This window comes from Prunus persica, chromosome G3, assembly GCF_000346465.2.
Source record: "Prunus persica cultivar Lovell chromosome G3, Prunus_persica_NCBIv2, whole genome shotgun sequence".
NCBI lineage: Eukaryota > Viridiplantae > Streptophyta > Magnoliopsida > Rosales > Rosaceae > Prunus > Prunus persica.
In genome coordinates, this window is record NC_034011.1 from 11,311,229 (window position 1) to 11,324,498 (window position 13,270).

Consider the following 13,270-nt stretch of genomic DNA (forward strand, 5'->3'; position numbering starts at 1 on the left):
TTTTGCGCGACGAAAAATTTTGTTTTTCCGATGGCAGTTTGCGCGACGAAATTCTGTCATTGTAGAGGCAGAATGAAAAAAACAAAAAGCCAGAATCTCTCTGCCGCTACCTCTGCTGGGAATTCAGTATGTTCATTAGATAAGTATTTTTTGTCGTTAGTTTAAAAGTATTAATGTAAATTCGTACTAACGCTATTAATTTCGCTCTTGTTAGAGATATTTGTAATTAGCGATTGGTGGAGAACGATTGAAAAGGTATTTTATTTGTCTTATGTATTAAAACAGTTAAATTAATTGCATTATGTTAAACTTAGTTTGTTATGTTTATATTTTTTTTGTGAAGTTATATTTATATTACGTTGTTAAATTGTGCGTGACGTAGCACAATGTGTTGTGATGTACGAAATTAACATGACTACGGTCCAATTAATTTTTGAATTGTCCCATTATTTGGATAGTTTGGGAATGCATAGTTATATCACGTAACGTACAGCTACAGGATTAGGTATCGATTGTGGAGATTTCGGTGTTATCTCTGTACGTTCTTCGGGTAGTACGTAGGTATTTATACCTACCGCACACCTCAAGAACTGTATCGAGATGCTGCCGAAATTCATCCACGTCGATATCTAATCTCATGTAGCCGTACATTACGTGACATGACTATGCATTCCCGAATAGGATAGGGCCCTTATCGGAGGCATAAGGTGACATTATGACTTGTATGAAGTTGTTGTAATTGTTGTGTTGTGATTGTGGTTCCAGAAATTATGAGCATGAGGTGGATATAGAACTCGAATAGATGCGTAGACGAATACTTGGATGGAATCGATGATTTTATTGAGTTTTTATGTACACACAACCCGAGTGCAACTAGAATCTGTTGTCCTTGTAGGAGGTGTAACAACACGTTGTGGGAGACAATTGAAAATGTTGGATTTCATTTAGTAAGAAATGGAATGATTGAGACATATAGCATTTGGAACCTTCACGGGGAACAATTAGATCATGCTTCATCTTCAAATGCCACAAGGGTGGACAATGTTGAACCTATTGTGGATCATAATGATCAAGTCATGGATATTATACACGATGCTTTTCCATTTGTATCGACCAACATCAATTAGCAAGGGGAAGATGACGTTCCCACACCAATAGACAGTGCTGAGTTTGAACAATATGAAAAACTGTTAAAAAATGCCAACCAAGAGTTATACCTGGGGTGCGAGAGCTTTTTCTTTCTGATGGCCATTATGGAGCTAATGCACGGAAAAATAAATTATCGTATGTCGAACCTGTGTTTCAATTACTTTTTGGGGGTTTTCAAGAGAATGCTTCTGACGAAAAATTGTTTGCCGAAAGACCATAAACACGTGAAAAATGTGTTGAATGGTCTTGGATTAGGATATGAAAAAATTTACGCCTGTAAAAATAATTGCATGTTATTCTACAATGAGCATGAAACGTTGGATACATGCCCTATATACAATGAGTCGAGGTTCAAAATGACATCTCAGAATAGAACGACTAAGATCCCACAAAAAGTCATGCGTTATCTACCTTTGAAACCTAAGTTGCAGCGATTGTATATGTCGATGCATACTACCACATACATGAGATGGCATAAGGAAAAACGGGTAGACGACGATGTGATGCGGCATCCTGCAGATGGGGAGGCATGGAAAGAGTTCGATCAAACGTTCCCCGAGTTTGCTGCTGATCCTCAAAATGTTAGATTGGGACTTGCTACTGACGAATTCAATCCATATGGTGTTCTAAACCAACACCACAACACTTGGCCGATTTTTGTATTCCCATATAATTTGCCGCCTTAGAAATGCATGAAAAAAGAATACATGATGATGACTGTTTTGATAACTGAGGATCCTGGCAGATCAATCGATGTTTACTTAAGGCCGCTAGTTGATGAGCTGAAGGATTTATGGATAAACGGTATGCTCACGCACGATAAATCAACTGGGAAGATGTTCACTTTGCGAGCAGCAGTTATGTGGACTGTGAATGATTTTTCCCCATATGCAATGGTTTCTGGGTGGAGCACAAAGGGTTACATGGCATGTCCTATATGCAAGGAAGATGTAACTTCTGGTTGGCATGCTAGAAAAGTTTGTTACCTTGGCCATCGGAGATGGTTGCCATGACCACGAGTGGCGGAAAAAAGATAAAGAGTTCGACGGGAACACAGAGCGTCGCCTTAGACCTAGAGAATGTTCCAATGATGAGATCTTGGAACAGCTTAACAGTTTGGATTTTTCTCCGTTCGGGAAAACAGTTAGTCGAACCTGACCTTCTACACATATGAACTAGACGCATAAGCCTATGTTTTTTGAGCTCCCATATTAGTCGAAACTAAAATTGAGGCACAATCTAGACGTAATGCATGTTGAGAAAAATGTATTCGACACATTAGTGGGCACGATTCTAGATATCGAGGGCAAGACAAAGGACACGATCAAAGGTCGTCTTGATTTGGAAAGAATGGGCATACGAAGGGGTTTATGGATGAATAGGGACAGTGATAAAGCTAGAAGGGATTTTGCATTTTTTTCTATGAAACTGAATGACAAAAAAGAGTTTCTAAAGTTTGTATCATGTGTAAAGTTTTCCGATGGGTATGCTTCTAATATCGCACGTTGCGTGAATGTTGACGAGGGTAAATTTACTAGACTTAAGAGCCATGACTACCATGTGTTTATGCAACGCCTACTTCCTGTGGGTATTCGACACCTATTGTCGAAAGATGTAGTGAAGCCAATCATATTGTTGTCCATATTTTTTTCCCAACTGATGGAAAAAATATTGCGAAAAACAGACATGTTTCAGTTGCGCTATGACATTGTCCAAGTCCTATGCAAGTTTGAGATGATATTCCCTCCAGCTTTCTTCACAAGTATGATTACGTGATGGTTCATTTGCTAGAAGAGGCAATGTTTGCTGGTCCTGTCAACTATCACTGGATGTATCCAATAAAAAGGTATATAACCCTTATCGTTTGTGTATGCAACATTATCCCACGCTTGCTAATTTGTATCATATCATTTTATTTTGGTAGGTTTCTCGAAGAGCTGAAAAAAAGTGTACGCAATAGAGCGAAGAAGGATCAATTATAGAGGCTTGAGTTCAATATCAGTCGCTTACTTTCTGTGGAATGTATTTAAAAGATGTGGAGACGGCTTTCAATTCCTCAGCACAATAATGACGGAGGTATGAGAAATGAAAAACTTTCTGTTTTTGCCCAAAGCGCATGACCCTTTGGAGATCCTAGACGAGGAGAGTCGTTTCTTAGAAATGACATGGAGGTAGCGCATTGGTTCGTACTGAACAATTGTGATGAGATAATGGCATACTTAGATGAGCATGAAGAGATGATGAAGCGAGAACATCCATCACATTTGTGTGCCAAGAAAACACCGTGAATTCTGTCCACAATGATTTTTGGATTTTGTAAGTTATAAGTGTTTTGTATTTGACAAATATATATTGTAGTATTTAATTTTCTCAAACTAACATGTGAATGGTTTTGTATAATATTAGTGAATAAGTTGAAATCATCGAATTCCCCCACTTACAGTGATGAGTTATATAACTTGGTGTTTTGCCCGATTCGCGCTGAATTGTTCTTGGGTTGTAATGTTAACGGCGTCAAATTTTTGGGGACTGTACGAGATGACAAGTTGTGTACGCAAAACAACGGTGTCCATGTCCCAGGTGGAGGCGAAAGTATGGACATTGATTTCTATGGCAAACTCACAACTATCATGCAATTATTTTACAAAGATCGATACCAAGTGATCATGTTTAAGTGTCGATGGTTTGATACCAACCCAAATAGCCGGGAAGTGTTAAAATCGACCATGGCTTTCTATTTGTGAACATTAATAGAACTTGGTATGATGACGACCCTTACATTTTGACAAACATGGCAACACAATTTGTGTATCTAGACAACCCTAAACCCAGGAGCGGTTGGAAAGTTGTTTAGAAGATGGATCATAGGAACGTGTATGCTATACCAGAACTACACCCAACTGACAACGACGTTGACAACGTGGCTGACCAACGTTTAGAATCTTCAATGAAAAATGATGCGGAAACACTTCGAGATACAAATGTTATACAAGAACCGTTTCAAATACAATGAGTGTCTTCAATTGAAAGTATCGATTCAGTCAATTACAATTGACCTCGGTGATCTTCCGTGATACGATGTTGCAGTGGGCCCGAACAACGACAATGATGTAGTTATAGAGGAGGAGGATGAGGATTGGGAGACCGAAAGTGATGATAGCGACGATAACGAAAGTTATTATAGTTCTAATGATGAATAATGAATTTTTTTGTAATTTTATTATGTTAGTGTACAGATTTTGTGTAATACAAATGTTTGAATATAGGTATTTGTTATATCCAAACCTTATATATGTGGAGAAATGAAACATTGGTAAATAAATATATCCAAACCCTTTTGATAATTATTTTGACAAAACATTTTTAAAAAATGAAAATGAGAAACAATTTGACCTAAGGGGGTTGTATCCAATTCTAACTTTTATTGACTTTTTATGAGTTTATGAAAGTTTATCACTTCACTATATAAAAGAAAAAGGACAAGCGAGTTAGCTTAATGCAACAAAAACCTCGTGAGAAATTGTTAAATAAATTGAGATATACAAGAAAATGAAAAATGAAAAAAAATTTAGTTATAAAACATTGGTAAATAAATATATCCAAACCCTTTTCATACAAAGTTTGAAAATTATTTTTACAAAATATTTTTAAAAAATGAAAATGAGACACAATTTGACCTAAATATGTAAATGGCGCCAAATACTTGTGCGACGAATCTATCCTCGTCTCGCATCATTTGCACGACGAAAGACATTTGTCGTCGCGTAAAGTTACCATTTCGCACGACAACCTATCCATTCGTCGCGTCAAATCATTTTGCATGACGAATGTATATTACTCGTCGCGCAAATATATTTATTTCACTTTAATATAAGATATATATACACACACACACACACACACACACACACACACATATATTTGAAATTGATGATCGAATTAGGTCATTGTATTCATATGGGGTCAAGGGGTGTAATTGTAAAAAATCATCAAAATCGGAGTTAAAATAACCGTTAAATCGTGACTTTTTATTTATAACCGTCGAAAAGTTTTGTCCCGTTACTTGATCTCTGAATGTTTGTTTTTTCTAATTTTTGGCGTCCATGATCTCGAAGTATAAACAAACAAATTTGACGGTCAGATTATTGAAACTAGCTTTGTAGAATGCGTATGCCATCAAAATAATATATTCACCAACAATTAAGAGTTTATTTATACTTTCGTTAAATATACATCAGATTATATGGTATCCACTAGTGTAAATATCTTAAATTGACGATCGAATTAGGTCATTGTATTCATACAGGGGCAAGAAGTGTAGCTGTAAAAAATCATCAAAATCAGAGTTAAAATAACCGTTAAATCGTGACTTTTCATTTATAACTGTCGAAAAGTTTTGTCCCGTTACTTGATCTCTGAATGTTTATTTTTTTCTTAATTTTTGGCGTCCATGATCTCGAAGTATAAACAAACAAGTTTGACGGTTAGATTATCAAAACTAGCTTCGTAGAATGCGTATGCCATCAAAACAATACATTCACCAACATTAAGAGTTTATTTATACTTTCGTTAAATATAACATCAGATTATGTGGTATCCACTAGTGTAAATATCTTAAACTGACAATCGAATTAGGTCATGTATTCATATAGGGGCAAGAAGTGTAGCTGTAAAAAATCATCAAAATCGGAGTTAAAATAACCGTTAAATCGTGACTTTTCATTTTATAACCATAAAAAAGTTTTGTTTCGTTTCTTCATTTCTGAATGTTTTTTTTTTTTTTTGATTTCTGGCATATATGATCTCGAAGTATAAAAAAACAAGTTTGCCGGTCGGATCATTGAAACTAGTTTAGGCTTTAGGGTTTAGGGTTTGCACGACGAATAAACGCTTGTTTCGTCGCGCAAAGTGTACAGAACACAACCTTGCGCGACGATTCTATTTATTCGTTATGCAATATTAGTCAGACCTTTCACTCTCCCCCCCCCCCAATACCTAAACCCCAAATTTCTGGAGGAATAACAACTTTGCGCGATGGAATGGTTCTTATTTTGTCGCGCAAAGTGCACAGAACACAACCTTGAGCGACGGTTCTATTTATTCGTTGTGCAATATCAGTCAAACCTTTCAGTCTCTCTCTCTCTCTCTCTCTCCCCCCCCCCCCCCTACCTAAACCCCAAATTTCTGGGAGAATAACAACCTTGCGAGGCAGAATGGTTCTTATTTTGTCGCGCAAAGTGTACATAACACAACCTTGCACGACGGTTCTATTTATTTGTCGCGCAATATCAGTCAGACCTTTCAGTCTCTCTCTTCCCCCTTAAACCCTGAACCCCAAATTTCTGGCGGAATAACAACCTTGCGCGACAGAATGGTTGTTGTTTCATCGCGCAAAGTTTACAAAACACAACCTTGAGTGATGAAAGAGGATTTTGTTCGTCACGCAAAGTGTATGGAACACAACCTTGCGCAACCACCCTATCTATTCGTCGAGCAATATCAGTCAGACCCTAAACCCTAAATCCCAAATTATGGCAGACTCACAACCTTGCGCGACGGTTTAGTATATTCGTCATGCAATGTAATGAAAATTTGGGCGGAAAACTTACCTTGCGCAACGCCATAATTTCATTTTTGTCGCGCAAGGTGTATCTAAAATATCTTGCGCAACGTTTTTTTTCGTTCGTCGCTCAAGATCGAATACATTTTCGGAAACAACGCGACTGCCTCCTTCTTTCTCAGTTTTAAATTTTGCCCCATTTCTCTCTGCTGACAGCCGCCTTACCTCAATCGACTTCTCCGCCGGAAAAAAGGACCGGGCCACCACCACCTTCGAAGCCCAGACCTTCCCTGTCGGAATTGGCCCGGTTTTCGCAGATTCTTCTCAGGCCTGGTTCTCTCTCCTCCAACCACCAATTTCGACACGTGAGGTACGATTTCTAGACTACTTTTCGTGCTCTAGCTGATGGTTGAAGTGGATTTGATTAATTGTTAGTTTTGGTATCTCGAATTGAAACCCTAAGTTTGGCTGGTTTTTTAATTTAAATTCCAGCCACTTCCAGCCATTTTTCGGGGTAGGTCCGAGAACAAAAGTGGCTCCAATTCATGTGTTGAACCTACCGTAGGAACCTTGGCCCTAAATTTTTAGAATTTTCCGGCGACATGTTATCGCTTTGGACACGCACGCGCTGCCGGTGCGTGTGGTGGCGCATGGGGTACTGTGGCAGTGGGCATTAGGTCCCAGTGCAATCCCCTAGTTGTCTCGAGCGCGTAGGTGTGCTCAGATTTGAATTTGGTTACCATTTGAGTCTTTAACGAATTTCGCCTATTATGTAATTTCTGGGTTTGATATGTTTAGACCGTTGGATCGAACTCAAACTCACGTATGTTGTACCTTGTATTTCTAGGATTGTGTCGGATTCGACGGATCGTGGATCGGAGTCCCGGATACTCCAAAATCGTAAACCCTAGGTCAAGCTATGATTATATCTTGCTAAATTGGATTGATTTTTATGTGTATTAATGAAATTGTGCAGATGTCAAACCTGATTAGAAGTCGTAAGGCGATGACGACTACACAGAGTTCGCCTCCCCGGGCTAGCAGGCATCTGTTGTCACTGCTCCAGCACTGATGGACCACTTGCTAGTTGGTCATGGGAGGGTCCCAGGCGCCTGTGTCATCGGCTTCATCAGTGGCGTAGCCTGTTAGCACCAGGCGGCGTCACCAGCCCGCCAGCACCACCGACACCACATCGACCGACGCTACTGGTGCATCACAGCCAGGTATAGATTTCCTTCAACTCCAGTTCTTTATTTTTATTGTATTTTATAGTTAAATTTGTTATTTATTTAACATTAATGTCATATTTCTTTGTAGCCAAGAAGAACACCTGAGGGCCGTGTCGACAGTTGAAGACGGCGAAGGTCACCCGGGTAACCAACAGTCGTATCAACATCGGATACGACGAGGGACATCGGGCTGCACCGACGACAGAGTTGCATAGCTCCTTGGCCCACGACATTGGTTATGTCATTCGGACCCATTGCCCGATGCAATGGAAGTCTTGGAAGGTCATGCCTGACGAGATCATGACGGAGGTTCACAGCCAGTTGTCGATATGTATCCTACCTTTTAATTCTTTTTCTTTCAAACTTTATGTATTTATATTACTTATTGTATGTAATTAATTTATTGCAGACGAACTACAACTTAGAGGACCTGGACGACGAGTCTTTGGCGTACGTCAACAGACTCTTTGGTGAGAGGTACATGCAGTGGAAGAGTGACTTGCACCACCATTTTAAGGCATTGATGATCCGCAAGTCGCTCTTCAGGAGGGTTGCCCGAATGCGCTTAAGGGGCGGGAGGATAGTTGGGCGTGGCTCTGCACTCATTTTAGGTTCCCGATTTTATGGTATTTTTTAATATTAATTTTAAAATTATTACATTTTTATTACTAATGTTTATTTAATTTTTATATTTCATTTCAATTTCAACTAATACGTTTTATTTTTTGTATAACAGAATAAAGCCAAAGTCAGTAAGGGCAATAGGAAGAAGAAGACTCTTCTCCACCATTCAGGTTCTAGGCCCTTCTCTTATAAGATGGATGCATGGCGGCGGGTAATAATAAAATAGTTTATATTTAATTTTTAATATGTCATTATTATTAATTTATTTTTTTCATACTAACATTTTTCTTCTCTTGTTCAATTTAAGGGGGGTCCAAATTCCCAGAGATCGACGTCTTTAGCGATGTTTACGTTCGACCTGGGAATGAGTTGGCCGAGTCCCTTCATGTAAGTATTATTTAATTTTAACTCTTATGTTACGCATTCAAGTTTAAAGGTTATTATACTAATGTTTTAATTTATATTTTTTTGTTATGTTAAACAGACGACGATGGTGGAGAGAAGCCAGTTGGTTCTTCAGGAGTCAACCTCCCAACTTCCTCCCGATACTTCGATCGAGTTTGTGGATCCTCCACAGGATGCTGGGTTTCAGACCTCGACGGAGATGTTGGATCAGACTCTCAGGAGAAGGCCGGGGACATATTGTCGAGGGATGGGGAATGCCCGGCGGAGGGAACCTTGACCCCATTCATCAGCGTAGTCAAACAGTCAGGTGACTGCTTTGACAGCAAAGGTGGCCGAGCTGCAAGGTCAGATGTTAGTGATTCTACAGTCCCTCGCGCGGTCAGGCATTCTAGTCTCACAATTTGATGTGTCGACCTCCGAGCCCGTCCACCCCTAGCATGCCCACCAGACCACTGCCCCTGTGGTCGCCCAGACCTCCGAGCCGCATATAGGCGACGACCAAGAAGATTTTACAACATTATTTGATTAGTTTTTTATTTTCATAATTATATTTTAAACATTTCTCTTGTATATACATTTATTTTATTTTATATAATTTTTTGTTCTCTTCAATTCATTTTTTTTTATTGCAATTTCATTTTATTACCAAAAAAAAAAACCAAATAAATTTTTTTACAAAATTAAAAAAAAACGTAATATTACATTTAAATAATACATTTATTTTTGTGCAAATTCATTTTTACAAAATAAAAAAAACGAAAAACTATATTTTAAATGCATATATTTTATTCTTGCGCGACAAAAGCATTCGTGTCGCAAAATGGATATGAGCGATGACGAATGTTTCGTCGCGGAAATGTTGGAGACATGAATTGCGCGACGAAAAATATATCGTCGCGCAAATATTTGCAACACTAATTGCGCGACGAATATTTTCCTCCGCGCAGTGTACTCGCGACGATCATGTTGTCGTCACGCAAATGTTTGTGCGACGGATAATTATGTCGTCCCTAAACCTTTTGTGCAGCGAAGGTTAACCATCGCACTGTTTTGCGCAACGAATGCAAAATATTGGTCACGCAACGTCTTTCTTCACGCTCTTTGAGCGACGGATTCTGCGCGACGACTTTTCTGCCACGCTGAAAATTATGCGACTAAAAGTAACTTTGCGCGACGAAATATTCTTCGTCGCGCAAATCGTAAAATGTAGTAGTGGTATTGTCAAATTGAATTGGAATAATCAGGAAATTGGATTCTATTTATACATTAAAAAAAACACACACACACACACACACAGAGACACGGTGTGCAAAATGCGCCGTTAGTAAGTATGAAATTAAAGCTTTTATGGCACGCTTAAGGAGCCGTGTAATGCACACCAATTAAGGTGTGAACAATGTGTCGTAAATATGTTTCAAATAAAGCTTTTATGGCGCGCCAAAAGAGCCGTGTAATGTATACCAATTAAGGCGTGCAAAATGTACTGTAAATAGTTGTCCAAACCTGATACGAGAACTCAATCATGGTGCGCCTTATTCACGCTTGCGGCAAGCAAATGCACGCCGTAAAAAGAAAAGGCTTTTTACAGCTTGGCCTTTCGTGGCACACAACCGCACGCCATGAATTGTCATTTACGGCTCATAACGCACGTCGTAAATACCCGATTTTCTTGTAGTGATAATCCATTTATTGTGGAGTACAAAGATTCCTAGGTTGCATCAGTATCTCATGAGAACTTTTATTTCTAAGGCCCTCATGAGTTACTAGGGATTCACATTCCTCATAATTCTTTATATTCTGAAGTGTAAGATGGAGCAGTACGAAGTCCTAGAGCATATTAGGAATGGTGCTTTTGGTTTTGCTCTTCTTGTGAGGCAAAAGCATGAAAAGTAGAAGTGAGTCTCATTTCAATTTTAGTATTCAGTTGAGTGTGCCAAGATAAAAGTTTATAATTCATACATAGGTCTTGCTCGTCAAACTGATAAAACCCAGAGATTTGCTCACCATGAGGTCAGTGTTTTCTTTTTTTGTTTGAAACAAAATCCAAGAGCACATGCTTTGAGTAGTGAGTAATACTACACATTTGAATTCTTAACTGATGTATATGTTGGTTGTGATGTATATGGAGCTTATTTCCGTAGTACATAATCCATATATTGTGGAGTACAAAGATTCCAAGGTTGGTGTTTGTGCAAATAATCTCGCGGGAGAATATTCGCTTCTAGATCATTCAACCTTCGATCTTCCTTCTCTCTCTTACTCAATTCCTGTAACTGGAGTAAATAGACCATACCCGGGGGTGTTGGCCAAAAGCCCTCCGATGCCTAAGTTAATTCGAGTGTTTGTAGGAAAACAATAGCTAAACAAAGGGTACGGAATTGTATGTATGGTGTGAACCGGACGGCCAGAGCCATGTGTGGTGGCCGGAGCCATGTGGAGAAAATATGGAGAGTGGAGAGGGAGAGAGAGCTTCGGGTATTAGGAGTAAGTTTTCTGAAGTACATTGAATGATGAATGAGGTCGTCTATTTATAGGAGCCTCGGGGCTAGGGTTTCGTAGGGATCGAGTCGGACTTGATAATATCCGAATTATTGAGGTTATCTCTTAAGAAGATAATATCTGAATTAAATGATATTATCTTCTCTTTATTAGGATAATATCTGAATTAATGATATTATCTCTTTAAATAGAGATAATATCGTATTCATTAAGATATTTATCTCAATTAATTAATTAGCCAGATAAATTGGTTTAATTAATTAATTTAAGAGATAATCTTCTTTTCCAAGTGGCGTGCCCTGATTGGAGACGAAAATATATGCTCCCACAAATGCCCCCCAGCTTCTGCATGGTGCTTGTGTGGCATGTAGGAGATAAAATTATTTTTTTCGGGCTCTCCAACTGTGTCTGGGCTTTATTATGTGAGTTGGACTCCTTCGCAGATCAGATTCTCAATTGGTGTAGGCTTCTGACTATAGTTGAAGTTGGATTTCCAGTAGGAATGAGCTTGTGATTCCTTCTTGACCCGGGTTGTCCAACTTATATAAATACAAGGCTTCTCTTCTCTTTTTCTCACATCGCAAACTTAACTTCTCTACCTTCTGGCTTGAGAAAGATTTTGGAGAATTTGTACTTCTTGTTGAAGAGAGGAGTTGCCGTGTATCCAAAGTTAGTCGAGCTCGTAAAAATATATATGTACGTATATATATATATATTTTTTCAATTTTTGGCAGCAACGAGGTGGTCCAGCATGAGTTGCAATTTGTGAGCAATAGTTGACAAATAGATGGGGAATTCGTGCTGGAATCAAATGGAGCATGAGGCGCATGCTGGTCTTGGAGCTACCTGGCCTGGGCTGGAGCAGACGTAAGGCAGGCCTGGTGCAAGAGCTGGGCTTGAAGAGAGTGCATAGAGGAGCTGGGCTCGAAGCAGGGGCTAAGAGGCGCTGGGCAAGCAGATTGCTCATGCTGGGCCGTCGAGCTGGACCTGGGTCGGATGAGCGATGGCGAGATAGGCTCGAGCTGGGGGATGCACTGGGCCTTTTTTTTTTTTTTTGGTTTTGCTACTGCCCCTTTTTTTTTTTTTTTGTTGCTGCCTTTTTTTTTTGTTGGGATTCTAACTTGTAGAATTTTCTTCTCTTCTTGCAGTTGTTCATTGACCAACCATGTCTTCCAGAGACAGTAGTAAGGCTCCAAGCTCTCAGGTGCCTTTGTATTTGTGGGGAGGCTCCGTAGTGCCCAGCAAGAAGTTCGTGGCCAATTTGCATCGCGTTACGACCGATGCTCAGTTCCAAAAATGGCGGGCTGCTTTCGCTTCTGCCATTCCAGATGACGTGCAGGTCAAGCTATTGAAGTCTCGGACTGATAACGATCCTTTGGAGGATGCGAATGATCCTGGTGCTAGGATCATTACCTTCCATCCTTTTTATTTTTCCCTGGGCTTCAAATTCCCGCTGTCGAAGCTCTTCAAAGAGGTGTTCTGCACCATGGGGTGTGCTCCGAGCCAGTGTACTCCCAACGTTTACCGGGCGATCAAGTGCTTCAAGAATCTGAGCCGTTTCTTTACGCTGGAGCTGACGGTGCGAGAGTTCTTTTATTTTTTCGAAGTGAGGCACTTTGAGCGGTATGCCCAAGTTCGCGTCTACAGGTCCAAGTTGTTCGACGGTCTTAGTCAATGAGATCAAGCTTGGCATGACGATATGTTGGAAGTCAGCGGACGGTGGGAGGGCTTTGAACATCCCTTGGAAGTTTCGTGAGTGGTGCTGGCTGTTGAGCGAGTGTCGGGAGGAAAACGGTGGTCTGCC